Genomic DNA, 17,246 nt, shown 5'->3' on the forward strand with positions numbered 1-17,246 from the left:
ATTACAGTACCTACGTTCCCGAGGTCCTCACAATACATTGACATGCAACACACGTACATGAGGCTAATTAAAATTGATCCAGGGATGTACGAAATACATTAGCCATACATTACCAAGAGTAAAAAACAACCCCATCAAAACAACAAATAGCTTTTACTGCATAGAGGCTTGTGGCATGTAGGCTTGATTCAAGACCACTCCCATTAGTTTATACTTTCTTTACCTCACATAAGAATATTGATATTATATTAACTGATTAAAAAACTTGGTCTATGTGTTTCTCTTTATAATTGTTAACGCTGTTAAAAGAAAAATCAGACTGTCTCTCTTTCTCTCTATTGCCAAGTCGATGTACAGTGTATTCCTTATGCTAGGTTCCACACACTCTCCACATTAGATGTACATGTATGTTTGTCGGTCAGTGTGTCTATCTTTCATACTCTGTCCAAAGTGAGCTTTTTCATCACCCCAGCACTTGAATGCTTTTCAGAATTATCCAAAAGATGAGAAATTTAATATCCCACACTAGCCATAGTAAAGACATGCCACCAACAATGCAAAAATTGATGAGTAATACTTGATATAAGGCTAGAATCAAGCCATTTTAGGAGCTACAAGGTCATGAAACCCAGCTAAATCAATGATATCACTTTAATGAAAATATGATAGAGAAGGATTCATCTACCTCTATCGTGTACATGATATGGATCGATGTATATTTACATATTGCATTGATTTTTTTACATCCATTTTACAACATACATTATTTAATCGGCAAGAACTGATTCTGACACGCCTTCTTCGTCATTGCTATTATTGTTGTTGAAAGTATGTGTTCTTCTTGAAGGGGGAATATCCATAAACCAGCAGCTGCCTCAGTTACATTATTAATGGTACACAAGAGACACAACCCAATGTGGCCACAAATCTGTAAACTGCTAATAATATGCATATTTATCTATCTACAGTGGGGAAAGAACTCATTGCTATATTATATACAACCTATGTAATAAGTTATAAATTTCCCATCACAACTTTTTGATAATTTACAAATTAAAAAGCATTACAGAATTCTTGCATCAATACTTTAGGCCATTTTAAAATGAGCATGAAAATCCTGAAAAACATTACAAAGGTAGTGAACATAATACAGTATATTAGTCATTTATTCTATAGTAAATAATTCATATATACTGTTTTCATTCAAATTTGATCACCAACTGAATTATTAATATCACTTCTATTCCATTAAGAGGACAGTATACAAGTTTCCTCTGTTACGAATATCATGATGCCAAAACATAGTTTGCTTTCATCTCGCCTGACACATTTTTTCGTTTTGTTCTGGGGTTTTTTTTTAAACACAGCTCTTCTTTTTAAGCATAATTTCTCTGAAGAGAAGGTCATATGCCCACACAGATCCAATAATGTACACATGGATAAACATCTAGTCATCCCCACCCCCCTCATTAAAAAACAGAGACGAGGAATATCACGAGCAGAAAAGGAAAAAGACAGTCCTAATATTTGAAGAGAAAAACAAAAAATGTCGAGGATTAGAGAAATAAAGAGGCACTGAGTAGGGAGAAATGATGTGAGTTACTTTGGAAAAGATAATAATTATAAATGAATTTCTAGATTAATCTAATCTTCTATAAAGTATAGAAGCAGGAAAGAAAAGATGGAATATTTAAAAATATTTAAACAGAAAGATGTGTAAAGAGAGGGGGTGAGTTGAAGATGGAGAGGGGACATAAGAGAATGAGAGAGATACAGAGAGATGCACAGAGAGAGAGAGAGAGAGAGAGATAGCAAGGGAGTGGTTCATAGCAAGCTATAAGACAGGTAATTTAGATATAATGGAGAGAGATCCATGCCGAAGATGGTTGGCAGAAGTAATACCAGTCAAATTCATTTGACATTTTGCATTCTTCTGCTCTGCTGGTTCCATTTCGAAGGACCTTTAGACTGTGGGATGACCACTGAAATTGTGAATTTCCGTGGGGCGGCAAATGCAACCACGCTTCTTTGATATGTTAATATGTAAAATAATAAACAAAAGTAAATTAGAGATGTTGCCAATCTTGAAACGCACATTTTAACTCAAAATTGAATATAATATTACGAGAAATTGTACAATAGAATTCACTGAAAAGGCCGATATTCTCCGCGTGCGTTAGAGATTTTCACGACGTCCGCAATAGCGTGTGATAGCATACGGGCTGCTCAGCCTCGTTCGCGCTCTCTATTTATTTTTTTGCACTGCATTCGTACACACACGTGTACGTGCAGAATCCACAATAACAAACATGGATGTGACTTCGTCTGCATCGGATTCCGACAACGAAGATGACATTGTATCACCGTCGCCTGCCTGCTGCATGCATGTTGTACCCCATGGAAAAGGGCATGTTTCATTTTTTCATGAGAAGAGCTGGTCTAAATTCAAGGATTGCTGTGTTCGGTGAAGTCGAGTTGAAAGTGCCGAAACAAAGATAGCTATTCGTGCTGCGGAGAAGTTTGGGATTGACCTGCACGGGCAGGAGGGCGAGCCTCACCGGCAGCAAGATCACTCAAGCCTCGTACCATCGTAGGTGCTACCAGCATTTTTGCAATGTTGGAAAACTTGTCAGGGCAGAGATTACAACGGAAAAACGAAAAGCTGAAGGTAGGTTCAATTTTAACTTCAGATTTCAGAGTTTGAATACAACTCAAAATTAAAACAGGTCAAAGTCAAAAACTCAAACTTCATTAAATGTTATGAACATGTCAATGCCAATGTCAATGACTCAAACTCAAAAGTCAAAGTTGAACCCCCACCGCCATGACTGCCAATTAGTATAGTAGTAGTAGATGTAGTAGTAGTATACTGGTAGTAGTAGTAGTAGTAGTAGTAGTAGTAGTAGTAGACTGATATCTGGATATGGGCAGCCAGGGCAGGACTTGTTTTCCATCAATCCAAGCCGGTTAATGCTGGTAACTTTTAATTATCTAGTCGGGTAACCAACTAAACGGTAGATCTGCATGCTGCCACCATCTTTGGTGGTTATTATTATGTTATGATGCAATTCGTGGTCACAGGCAGAGGATAATATCTGCAGCTATAATGCAGTATAAATGGCCATTAATCATTAGGGTCTATGCGAGAAAACTGTAGATCTAGATTAAAGTTTATTATACAAACTTTACAATTACAATTTGTTTTTCTTTTCCAGATGCAGATGTGGAATCGGCTGAAGAAGGCAGTCTTCATTCTGCACCTCCAAGAAAGATGCTGCGATCGAGTCTTTCCCCTACGAAAGGTCGGCATGTCCTGCCAGCAGAATGCATTGTATGCAGAAAGATTCAATGGAAGACAGTAAACTTACAGGCAAGAGATTCAAGGTCCCCGTTTCCAGGTGCGAACAAGTTTCAGCTACAAAATTCCTGAAAGCAGCTGAGATGCGGCAACACACCCGCATCCTCATGCAGATCCGCGGAAAGGATATGTTAGCTACCGGTATAGAGCTACAATATCACAAAGGTTGTTACCAGGACTTCACCTCCTGTCTGCGCCAAGCAGAGAGAGCTGCAACAAATACAGACACTGATGATCTCTCCCTCCCACTTACAACTGTTTGTTTGATCTGATAAGGAGGAGGATTGTGAAAGACAAAGAGGTGCTCAGACTCAAGGACTTACATCGTTCCTTCGTTAAGGCAGGTTTGAGAAATAAAGGAGTGGACTTGTCATCATACCAGACCAAGAAACTGAACCAGCGACTTCAAGTAACATTCCCTCAGCTCATATATATTCGTGTCCCCGCAGAGACAGAATGAAAGTGAGATTGTGATGGTCGGTGACATGGAGGCATCATCACTTGCTGAGCACGCTGTACATCAAGATCAAGCAACTAGCACTTCATTCAGTGAAGAGTCTGCCTCAGATGAAGATGAGATGTTTTTTAGTTTCATTACAAATACAAATGTATGATATTATAAACCAGGCACACATTGCACAAAGAGCCCCATGGCTGTAAAGTACATGAATTATATAGTGATCCTTTAAATACTACTTTTAAAATATGTAAAGATGTAAAGTGTTTTTTTCTTAATGATATACATGTAATTTAAATTTGGATCTAATTAGAAAACATTATTCCTGTGTCATTATGATGTCAAGCTAATATATTAGTAGAATTCTACAAGCGTAAATATGCCATTTAAACATTGTCTTATTTTTGCTCTCGTTCTTCCATTCTACAAATAAGTGAAGCATTTTGGAATTTAATGATATGAATATACTGTAAGATGCTTATCGATTATTTAAATTACTTAAGATACCGGTGAAGTTGTTGTTTCAAAGAACTCAGTATGTAGGTGTATCATCTCATTATACTTACAAACCATCATACGGTGATAGAAAAACTTAAAGTACATGTACATACTGGAGTCATAAAACCCAAGATTAAAGAAATGCAATGTACCTATTTACATATGATGGATTATCATGAATAACATGTACATCATTATAGTATATAATTTGAAGTCATCAATCAAATTTATATAAAAGTTGAATGAACCAAAATCATGTGTCAAAATGTTTATTTCAATGTACTTTAAGGAGAAACCCCCAAATAGCAATGGTGAAATGTATGTATGTGGCTGTGATGAATGATAAACACCTATGTTTTGTGCAATTAGATATGAGTGTGCGTGTTGGGATGATTGGTCAACAGTGGCGAGCGAGCGCGAGTCCAGTTAGAGAACTAGGCCATAAAGTAATGGGAGGGTGTCATATTATGTTCATTCTATGTTGCATTTCCCTCTTCTGTTTTCGGTCTATCTTCCACTCTTAACATTTTCTCACGTTTTTGTTTTTCAATATGTTTAAGGAAAGGGAGGGTTATTTGCACGAAGTTGCCAAAGTTGATTGATTTTTGAACTGAAGTTGCGTATTGGAATGTATGAATGTTTTTTTAATTATTTGTAAGGTGGTTGCTGTCCTGCGAATAAATGTGCTAAACCATAGTGTATTATGTTGCAGGATGATTTGGAAAATGACATTTTGTATTGTTGTAATCAGTGACATAGATAAGGGGGAATGGGGGAAATTCCTTTTCCCTCATGAGAAGGAAAATTTTAAAAAGATCAGAGGGACAAGGAAAAGAAAGAAGATAATAGGACCACCTCTCACACTGTACATTATTTGGCCTAAATTTGCATATCATTCCCAAGTAAACTTGATGCCCTACCAAACATGATGCCCGTGCCCCCTTTGGTTGCAGGAAATATACTTGCATCTCGTTGCAATGTACATTATTGAATTGAATTGCTGAGAAAAAAATAACACAAATACTTCTGATTAATTTTTTTTCATTTTCTTTTATTCAACTAGTGTAAGAGAACATACAAAATCAAATGAAATCAAAACAAATATATATATATATTTTTTAATCTGACAAGGAAGGAAATTCCAACCCCTCCCCCCCCCCCCCCCGAGCATAGGATTTTTATTTAAAATCAAACCTAAATTTAAAATAGGTAAAAGGAAACTCACTTGCTTACACATCGACTATTCTAGACAAGTTAAAAACTTTTTTAAAAATGCCTGAGAAAATCCTACTTTTTTTCAAATTCTTGACATGATGACATGATGATCCAAAAGACAGAATGCGTTCTAAATCTCAGATTTTAAAAAAAAAGCTATTTGATGTACATTTGTATATTTAAAAGGTTAGATACTAAAATCAAGATTACTATTTGAATAACTTAGTGCATTTTGGCAAGGAATGTTAAAAAAGGACACAGAAAAGAGTACATGGGACTGTAGTGGAAATTTACACAAAATAGGCATACAAAAACGCTTTTATCTTCGTTATATGCCTTATTTAGGGATGGAGACATTCATAATTGGTTTTAGCACCTTCCATTACCCCTATTTAGAGTGTTTTTGTGTGGTTGCATGAGGTGCCCCACGAAAATTGAAAACTAGCCACATTTTTCGCCTCCATCCCATGGTCTACTTGCCAAAGAAACTGATTTCCTCCAGCAAAAAGGCCTCATCTTGTTTACCATCAGGCTCCTTTCCTTCATCCCACAAATCTCATAACAATGTGAGCCAAGTTAGAAAATAATCAGATAAAAATAATTCAAGGTTTGGAGAAGAGCTGAAGACATATAAAAAGTGAATTAGACTGCATATCAAGGTAAATGCAGAGTGTGTATATGCAGACGGAGAGATAAATGATTAATCGTTTGAGAGAGAGAGGGAGAGATAGAGATATAAAGAGATGTGAGGAAAGGAAAAAGTACTTAGATAATAAGGATAGACAGAGGAAGATTAAGAGAGAGAGACAGACAGACAGAGAGAGGTCGACAACAAAGACAGAAAAAGATAAAAAGAGCTACAGAAACAGAACTCAAAGGTTCAAATCAATGTTTTCCAGGATGAGCACCTTTTTCACACCACAATGGTCCCTTGTATCTTAGGCATGAAACCACAGTTTGATGTAGAATTTTTGTGCTTCAATACCTGTATTTGCAAAACAAGGCATGCAGTAATAATATATTGCTGCTCACTGTTACTGAAAATGAATCATTGGACAGTGAAAGGGTTGTATAGAAAATGTAGGAAGATCATTTTTTCTATTGAGAACAAGAAGGTCATTAGTCATTTTCCTTCTGGCTGTAAAGGAATGATAATAAATCATAAAGGAATGTCACATAAAGTTACAGCCATAGAGGTAACACTGTGCATAAGTACACGCGCAAGAAAAGCCCACCCACTTAAACTTACTACATTTTTTGTAATACCGGGTATATAATTTCATTTTAGGTCATGGATCCTGACTCTTTATCAAATTTTTGTTTGGAATGATGACTCATATATACGATTCACTATACAACATATCATTTTACAACCATTTGTTATCTAATACCGGTATTCAGAAAAGAAAAAAAGTAACATCTATCAAACAGCTACATGTATATGGTTTTGGTACAGCTATACGATAAGTTTCACTTGTCTGAAAGGGAGTATGTCTCACAGCACAGCATGCAGGAGACATGGCAGTCATCCTGTGAGATTGGAGCAAACAAGACAGAAATAGAAGCAGACTATGATGAAATACACATGCAAATGTGAGGAGGGGACAGGGGAGAGAGAGAGAAAACACTGTTTGCTTTTGATTAGGGAATTATTAGTTGTTTGTGACTTGCCTGAAAGGATTTTGAACTTCAGATGGTGGAATGATTGATGGCTATGTCCAAAAATTAATGGATGCGTGGATTCAAAGATGAATCCTCTAGGCTCTACAGAATGCTTGTAATCCACTCCCTGCTAAATTGATTACATATGATTTGCCCCTGATTTATATTCTTCATTGTAGGCAAATATTGGGATGAAGGATGACAAAAGGTAACCATATCAATGTAATATGGAGGAGATATACACGGTTCCCTGTTCAATTAAATATCCTTTCAAAAAGAATTGGAAATTTTAATTATTGATGCATCTCTTTTAATAGCAAGGATGTACAGTTAATAATACATCTTCTATGCTTCTCACTACACTATAATCCAATGTTTCATTTGAATTTTGGATTAAAATTGAACTATCCGGGTTGAAGAATGATATTAAAACAACTACAGATTAAAAATTCATAAGCAAGATAAATTCAAGGCATTTAGCTAGTACCACTGGCATCCAAACTGTATTTTGGATTTTTATTTCTTTTATTCCTCCATGCCTGACTCTATTGTTTATCATTCTTCTGGCTATTTGTTAAATGTGTTTTGACTTTCAGTGATCCACAATTAGGCATAGGTTAGGTTCACTGTGTTGCTATATATATCACATTACGTCTTCTCATGCATAGAATATGTATCATAAACTCGCTGTAAAGCGCTGACTAACAGAGCTTGCTATGTGGAAATCCTTTCTGCCAATATATGGATGAAATTATGGAGGACTTGATAAAAGAGCCTGGCTAGCAGCCTGTTCATTAGGAAGATGAGCCTGGTCTAGAGGCAATTATCATGCTCTGTCACAAACAAATTTGTTTGGTGTTGGTTTATGCATGGGTAATTAAGCAGTGGAGTGGCATGGAAGGCAGTGAAAAGAGAAAAGGGATCGATGGCAGTTGCCACTTATCCGTGAATATATGAGATCATCAAAATGAATCATGCTCTGTTTCAGTCGGTTAAATATGGAAGAACGCTTGTTTCACTAACTGCATAACCTTGCTCATTAGAAATTAAAAATTGCCCTGATTCAGTTTGAATACAAAGAATTCTTTGATGAAACCTTTGTCTTTTTGAATGTCCCAATAACTTTGCAAAGTCCACAATTAATCATTTTTAAAAACATGAAGAGTTTGAACAATGATGGGAGATGTTACATTGATAGAGATAACACGAAACACAAAATAACAATTGTCTGTGCATTTATTGGTGGAGATGCATACCCCTTCGAACTATATTTCTCAAGTTAGGTCTGAACAAATAGGGCTATAAAAATGCCACTCCGTCTCGGCCCCAATAACAAGTCACTTTGGTTGAAAAGCCAGAGAAAAGAATATATTGGTAAAAGTTCCAAATTCAACAAATAATATGAGAGTTGTGAATGTAGGCAAGGTGGGAAAAAACAATGGAAAGCATGCATGTTTTAAAACTTAATTTGATAAAGATAATGCTTTTCTGTCAGCATGTGTGAAGTGATACCTCAGTCACAATGATGGGATCGACACCATCGACATCTACAGACCAAACATAGAATTACATCACCCTCACTGGCCAACAATTGATTGGTTTGGAGACAGCTTGGAATCAGTTAAGCAGTGTGACTGAGGTATACATGACATCTCATTTGTAAGATTTTCTTGGCATCTCCCCCTCCTACGAGTGCCCCCTTCTTATATAGCTCAATATGCATATGTGGGTGGATGTGGGCGTCAGTAAACAAGGGGCAGAATAGCATGAGAGATCATGTTCATCATAAGAAATTTGGGTAAATGATAATTACATGTTGACATATGAATCTCCCTATCAGTAAATTATATAGAAAATATTTGCTTGGTCTGTAAAAGTCAGGTAAGCTTCTTAAATCAATTACCGGTATTTGCCTTCATTGGGCTATAAAAGTATTAGTTATTACTCAATGCATGGAGGCTGGATATATACACATACAACAATTATTAATGCATATTTCAGAAAATTGTACATACAGCGTAATCAAAACGAGCCTGTTAGTCAATTATATTTGACACAAGTGAAAACAGTGAAATATAAGCAAATTCAGTATATAATTCTTCCATAAAATTAATGGCCGAATTGGGCAAGTGCCTACCAGGTATATAAAGGGTTGTTTTGCCCCCCCCCCCCCATTCCTTTAAAATACAACTGCAGCAAATAATTCCAAGATTTTGTTAGATTGATGGAAATTAGAAGGGGGATGATCATCTCCACCCTCCCCCTTAGCTGATGAGCATCTAAGCATAAGGATGATGCAGCTGCAATGGAAGCACCCGGCCATCTCGCCCGCCCGCTGCATATCAATCCCTGGAGTCTTTCCCTGGGCCCTCCTGCTGATGAAGCTAGGCAAGTGTCTAGCGGGAATATTAATGGAGGAGGCCTCTCTGCCATGATGCAGGGGAGTGAGATGTGGAGGAGGATGCCTGGTAGTCTTAGGAAACAAGCTTTTAAAGCAAACACTCAAGATGGGGATACGTTAACTCCCATTTGTCAAAATGCATTGGGAGATGAAAAAGACTGAACTGCCACTGGGACTCTAGCAGAGTGTAATTATTACCTACTGATGACACCCAGAATAGTCATGCCTGGATAGACTGGGAGTGTCTGACACCAATAAAAGTGCAAAGTATGCAACTATCCTGGATATTGTCAAAATAAGGAATGTGCACTTCAATTAATCATGTTTAGTACATCAAGTCCCTGGACCATTCAAAGGTTCTTCACCGAGCAATCGATGAAGAAAATGTAATGCAATTTTTACAAATAGATATGAAACTGTAAGGAAAAAATCTCCATGACATCAATGCCATTTATGAGATTTCATTCCTAAATTTGGTGATATATCAGGACTTACATTTTTTTTTCTCATAAACCCACCTCTCTTTAATATGACATACATTGGATTCATGTATGTCACTAGTCCAGCTTCTGTTCGTTTTTATTTTTATTCTTTTATCACACGCATCAATCCCAGACACAGCATGGTGTCTCCACTCATCAAACTAATGGCAAGGTCTACTGTCAACGCTGTAACTATTATCAGCTGATTGGGCGCGCGACATGGAAACGGTACAGAGGCTGGACTATTATGTCACAGGATTCTTTCCAATATCAATATAATAAAAGGACAGTATGAATCACCCATAGCCCAAAGGTTATCATTCACAGCAGGCGGGTCTTCACCATCTCGAGATTGCCAAATAGCCCGCTATTTCTGATTTGGGAAATAATCCCGAAGTTACAATTGGCGTCTTCATCAGCTCGAGATTCGACCTCGAAACTTGAAACTCGACCTTGAGAAATTAGCTCGAGAAATTAGCTCGAGATATTTTGCTCAGCATTAGCGCATAGTGCGAGTCTTTGGTCTAGTGAAAAAGCACAGGACAAATAGCTGGATATTTTGCAAACTATTCCAATATATCTTGGGATGATAATCCCAACCAAATTTCCCGCTAATTGCTACTTCGGTCTGATGAAGACACAAATTAGCTGGATACTTTGCGATCGGGATAGTTCAAATAGCTGGATATTTGGCAATCTCGAGATAGTGAGGACAGGCCTAGCTAGAAATGTATTCATAAGCTAAAAAATTGACCTTCAAATCCCTTCAAACCAAAATATCTTCACACTGGCTCCTTAAAATGAATAGAAATGAATTTGTACACCTAGGGTTACCGTAAATCTCCGTGTATAAGGCACACTTTTTTGCCGCCGAAAAAATTTGAAAGTCGGGGGTGCGTCTTATACACAGGTACAGAAAAAAAAAAGTTTTTTTTTTTTTTTTTTAGTTTCGATTTATGGCGCTATGCCTGGCAATGTCGCATATGTTTTCTATAACAAATGGTGTTCCACAAGGTTCTATCCTAGGTACTCCATTATTAGAAAGATAGAGGATGCTATTCATATCATGCATGACTATTGATGTTTGGCATAGAACACAGAGCTTCTGCTAGGTGATGTGAAGAGGCTGGTGTGGGACACTTGGTATCATGAAGCCTTAGACTGTTGTTACTATTATTTGTGACAAGTTCACAACTTCTACTGCACCTCGATGTAAAATGAAGGTCCTTCCCCGCGTGGGTTTTCGGCAACAAAATTAGGGGTGCGCCTTATACACAGGTGCGCCTTATACACGGAGATTTACGGTATGTATTTTTTTTTAACTGCTGGATTGAAGAGGCAATCAGCTGCATGACTGTCAAATGAATAAAGAGCCTACTAATGACGTAACGAGCAATCAGACTCAATCAGACTAGGAAGCCTAGGAGTGTTATCATTACACTTTGTAATTCCCAAGATAACAGTATGTAATGTAATCTGATGTTATCACCAAGCCTGATATCAAGTACTTGTGTGTGGGTGTGTATGTGTGTGAGGAGGGGGGGGGGGTGTTATGATATTTCATGTGGGGGCTTATATGTTTTTCTTAGACCTAGAAAAGTATAATCACATCGGTTGTCAACAAGAGCTTCGTGGGCCTCTCCTATATCATATGTGAGGTAAAATACATAATAGACAGGCCTTAATTTTCAATTCTTGATTGACAGGTTCCATGTTATTCTCTTGAGAAAATAACAAGCAAACAATTATCAATATTTGCTGAGAAAAAAATTACATTAATCTTGCAAATCAAATACTTGCATGTTAATAGACTATGAAATGAAATGTCTTTGTTTGCTGGTAATTTTACATACACTGGAAAGCACTGGTCCATTCCAATTTTCTACACAGGTGTGCAACGTACTGCTATGCATTAGATCTACATGGAATACTGAACTCATTCTGAGACTGTGGCTTCAAAGATTTTGATTAAGATTAATTTAAATTTTAAAAAGATGGAGAATCTAGACCATTCTAAATTCTCATCGGGTTCAAGTGGTGTATACTGATAATCTGTTGCTATTGCATTAACACATCATAAAAGAGGGTGAATATTATTCTGCAGCTGTCTGGAAGCAAGGCTAAATTATCAATCACGAATCAAAATAACACTGGCAAGGTTACATGATATTGTGCAAACCTATCAAACCAAACATTGCTTTGTGATGCCGAAAGCTGGATGTCTCAATATTTGTCCTTCAGTGAAGCACATATAAGAATTGCCAATTGTATTTTGTAATCAGTGTCACAACCACTTTCATCAAAATGATATATCAGTAGCGGGTCTCATTTATCACTCCCAGGTCATCCAATATCTGTCTGTAATCTTATCTCATGTAATTAATTAGAATCGTATACAATCAAATATAATCCTTTAAAGACACAAGACCAGTAATGTATTATTTTTAATTCATCTTTTCAATTCTCTCATCTAAAATGAGCAATCATCCAACCTCTTATTCATGAGGGAGTAACAGAATGGGTAGGAGAATTATAGTTTATATATTTATGAAAGATGATAAGGACAAGGTCGGTTCCCCAAAATATGTAATTCCACATTATTCAAATGCATTAATAGGACAACGTGAAAATTGACAAGACAAAAATTATTGCAATTCTAGTCAATCAATAGACCTACACAAAATGCACAAGAACATGTTTTAATTTTCTCAATTTTTATGTACACCATTCAAACTAAATCCTCCTTACCCTATATTTCTCATGTATTTCTAAAACGTGCTTCAGGCTCATGTTTCAAGGTCACATGGCCTTAACAACACACATCCTGATATACACACACAAAAATCTTAAAATTTTGTTTATCCTTAGTTCGCCTGACTATATCAAAAGCATTGACAAACGAAAAAGAAGAAAAAAAGAAAAATATGAATAACTGAGAAGGCAGGAGAATCTATTGCCATCTGGTATAGAGAGAAGGTCACACGCCACATGCTTCTATCATGCATGAATACACAATTATAATTATGCTTTCAATTATCTGTCTGGCAGGCAAGGTAGCCCTCAATTCTTACAGCCCTTTGCGACAGAAAAATAGGTTAAATGTGCAATTATGGGATGGTTTTAAGATGTTTCAGACATGGCAGAAAGCATCTTGTGATGTTTATTGTTAACTATCTGATTGTGCAAGAATAATGATTTATGTATGTACTGATTGTGGCTAGACATCAAATGAAGACATTATATCACATCTGTAGTAGGTCTGTTTAAATAGTAAAACACTACAGCACATTACTTCTCTATTTGATGTCACAAATGAAGAAGTTATTTGGGCATCTAGTAAAAATCATCTTTCCACCAATCGTTTAAATCTACAAAGTACAAACTGGAACTACTGGGCAGAGAACTATTAAATGATATGAACTATTGTTCAATAATAATAAAATGTTTTAAATCCCTCAGACTAAGTCTTAATGCTTTAATGATGATATTCTTTTTTTCTTCATCAAAATACTGACCACAATAATCAAATTTGTCTCTGTCAAAGCCATAATTAAATTATTTGGAAACAATTAGATAGATTATCTAAAAGATTATACTGACATTTCATCTGTCGAGAGCCACAGGGCATTAACTGTGCGTAAAAGTATATGAGTTTACACTAGCTCTTCTGGCTTCCAGGAGACAATCTGAAAAGCAGTTAAGATTGTTTGAAAAAACCTGTCTAGACCACTAGTTCTGGCCTGTCATCTTTTTAATCTAAAATAATTTATGTCTGTGAGCTCCTTTCCAGCCTGTAATTATCATCATGCCTGTAATCATGAAACATAATACAAATTTCTGAAGGATTTATACATAGAAATTCAATTTGATGAACATAAATCTACCTGTATCCAAGGCAAAGGCTCAACTTGCTTCAGTGTGCAAAATGATTTTGTTCTAGTTTGGCCTCACTACAAAAGTGTCTACATTTTGGTGCAATATTTTTATATTGTAAATCATCAATCAAGATATACCAGGCCAGCTTTCCAAGAGCAAAATTAATTTAAAAACAAAAACTAAACAGCCTAGCACAGAATTTTATTATTTTATCTTATTATTGCTTTCCCCCTACTATTCTTCATGTTTCTCTTCATTTCTCTTTCCCTTTCTGTTTATCTAAATACAAAGAATAAATTTTGTAGATATGCATAATCAAGACATTATTTGTTACTATAAAAATAATAATAATAATAATTTATACTGCACTTAAAAGTGCAGAATTTAATGCTCCTAACCCCAATAGAATGATAGATACACCAAGCCTACTATTGTTGATCATGAAACCCATACCACTGACAAAACCCTGGGGAATATATCTGGAAAGAAATACAAGTCCAAAGAAATTGGAGCATTGCTTGGCATCTCACGAAAATGTATTCCTCTCACGTTGCCCAATCGTATCTCTCACGTTTATTTTTATTTTCTACCGGTGATGTAGTGCCGTTGATATTGCATTGGAATCCCTGCCTTATTTCCTCACATATTGGAAGAGCACACGCCCTACTCCACTTTGATGCTATTAATATTCCATTCCACTCTCCCATTATTTCCTTCCCCCATTCCTCCTGCATCTGGTAATCAGAATCGCCCTACATTTGTAAATATATTTTATACCCTTTCTAGATAAATTGTTTGTTGAGAACCAGAAGAGCATTGAGTCTGTGTTGAAGTATATGATTTAAATGCCCTTCTGATTCTCAGCAGATGCTACATTCAATACCCATACAATGTATATTCTCATAATTGCAACGTACCAAATAAATTTGTATGTATTTGTCTATGAGTTAATGGATTTTTGCTTACTCAATAGACCATTCATCAACAATTCTCCGACTACCTTTGTGAAACCGCCACTCTGAATCAACCATTTTTTACCCCATTTTAAGCATTAAAACTGTTGACGTTTGTTTTTACATTGATTTTTAAAGAGAATTTTTTGCATAAATTCAACATGCATACAAGTACAAAGAACACCATCACAACCTGTATAGCAATGCCATGTAATTGTCATCTCCTCTCCTCTTCCAGCTCGATTCATTTCGGAAGTCAATACACTTCACATTACACAGCCAGAGCTGTATAAATCCCTGTTGTGGGATATGATGTAAACAAAGCCAGATAGATGGATACATCCATCCCAAGAAAACAAGAGAGCCCCAGACTCATTTCAGGCAATATCTCTCTTCTCCTCTCTCATCCTTTCTCCCTCTATCTCCCATGCATCTCGCCTCACTACCACCTTTAGCTTTCACCACATCTAAAGGCCTATTTCTCTTTCTTTTGCTATCTCTCTCTATCTGTTATATCACATATTCATTTTTTCCCTCTACAATGGGTAAGTTCTCTCCCCGGTGGGGTCACTCCCCTGCAAAGAGTGACACGTATGACCGTTACCACCAATGCATATAACCCCCTTTTGCGGTCAATTTCAAGGACATTTTGTGAAATTTAACCCCCTTTTTTACGTCAAAACAAGGACAAAATCGTACTTTGGAATACCCCTATTTATAAGATTGTAAGGACACTTTCGCAAATTTACCCCTATTTTACCATATTTCAAGGACAAGACTCGGCTCCGAGAATTTTTCTTCCCCGTTTTCTCTTTTCCCTTCCCGGTTTTCTCTTTTCCCTTTTCCTGACCCCTATTTATCAATTTCGGGGACACATGTGCCCCCCTATTTTCTTAATTTCGAGGAATATTTTGTCCGCGGACATTGCTTGAAATTGACCCCTTTTTCCGCGATTTTGGTAACGGTCATGCGGTCCGGAAGTCACATTGAGTGACCCCACCGGGGTTCTCTCTACCTCTCTCTCTCTCTCTCTCTCTCTCTATCTCCCTCTCTCTCTCTCTCCATCTCTGTCATTTGCTTGCTTGCTCTTGCAAGAGATCCCACCTACCATACATCCAGCCGGAGTATTACCTAGTCTCAGTCTACCTACTGTTTTTCTACATTCGACAAACAAAATTATGTAAGTGTCGTGTCTGAGCAGCTCTGGAATATTCCAAGGAATTAAACTTTCACAATCATTTCAAAAGCTTCTACCACTGATAGAAATGAGACACATGAGGGTCCTGCATATTCCAGACAGGGGATAAGTGTTTCTACGATGACTGAGAAACACCAATTTGGAATAAGCTATCAATGAGACACACAGCCGAGGTAGGTCTGCCTAATCAAGACTAGTCAAATTCAAAGCCATGCATTCACCCACCCTGCATGTGACCTTTTCTAAGGGATCGTCTCAGAAAATAAATCATCAATAATGTACATTCTTCCTGCAGAGCTAATAGACCACTGCTTATTAAAATGTGAATAGGATAATTATCATAAGTGATGCTACAGTATTGTCCCTATAGTGCAGGATAATCAATTTCTCATTTGCAGGAGAATTACCAGAGGCAAGATACAAAGTGGGAGTGGCACTTTGGTGAAACATAGATGCTATTATAGGGTTATGCCAGTTATGGTTTTAATTGCATGTCAAGGGTGCACAAAAAATGCATTTCAGACAATTTTTCAAAAAGGGACAAATGTAGGTTTCTGGATTATCAGCCTGAAGTCTGAAATGTCAGTATTCCACTAATAGTAGTATACATGTAGGTCTACAAGATAGCTTCATACACAGTATTGAGAGCCTGAAAATAAGCAAATACCTGCGAGTGAAGATCCATGCAAAATATTTTCGAATGAAAATCAAGATATCATGCTGGCAGTGAAACTATTTTACTGATTCAAATTATAGTATTTGAAATTCAGCAAAAATACCTAATTTGAGCATTTCAATTATGCAAAAAAGAGCAACATGTCTTTGATAGCTGACAACCAAATAAAGAAAATACCCCATAATTTCTAAATATAGTTGCTATGATTGTTCTTAAATCATAAATTTATAAAAGCATTGACATCAGTTTGAATATACTATGTGTTGTACATGTATAAACACCTTGAGATACCTAAGGGCCAGACAAACACTGCTCAGCTATCCTTTATTGATTTTTCCTGAAACTAACGGACAGATGACCTGGAAATGACCTAGAACAAGGCAATTACTGATGTGACCCGCTGCATATTATCTTGACTTCCTACATGGTTGTCCATTCCTAGGTACCTGTGTTGTCTTGTGATTAGGACA

At 36.7% G+C, this 17,246-nt stretch overlaps 1 long non-coding RNA gene across 1 annotated transcript; it reads left to right on the forward strand.

The window, feature by feature from the left end:
• Positions 1 to 2,215: 2,215 nt before the first annotated feature.
• Positions 2,216 to 4,566, forward strand: LOC115929569. Its single transcript, XR_004066549.1, has 2 exons — positions 2,216 to 2,668; positions 3,216 to 4,566. It is a non-coding gene; the product is annotated as an uncharacterized LOC115929569 (long non-coding RNA).
• The last annotated feature ends 12,680 nt before the right edge of the window (positions 4,567 to 17,246 follow it).

Source organism: Strongylocentrotus purpuratus, unplaced genomic scaffold (assembly GCF_000002235.5).
Source record: "Strongylocentrotus purpuratus isolate Spur 01 unplaced genomic scaffold, Spur_5.0 spur5_scaffold_5, whole genome shotgun sequence".
NCBI classification, from domain to species: Eukaryota; Metazoa; Echinodermata; class Echinoidea; order Camarodonta; family Strongylocentrotidae; genus Strongylocentrotus; species Strongylocentrotus purpuratus.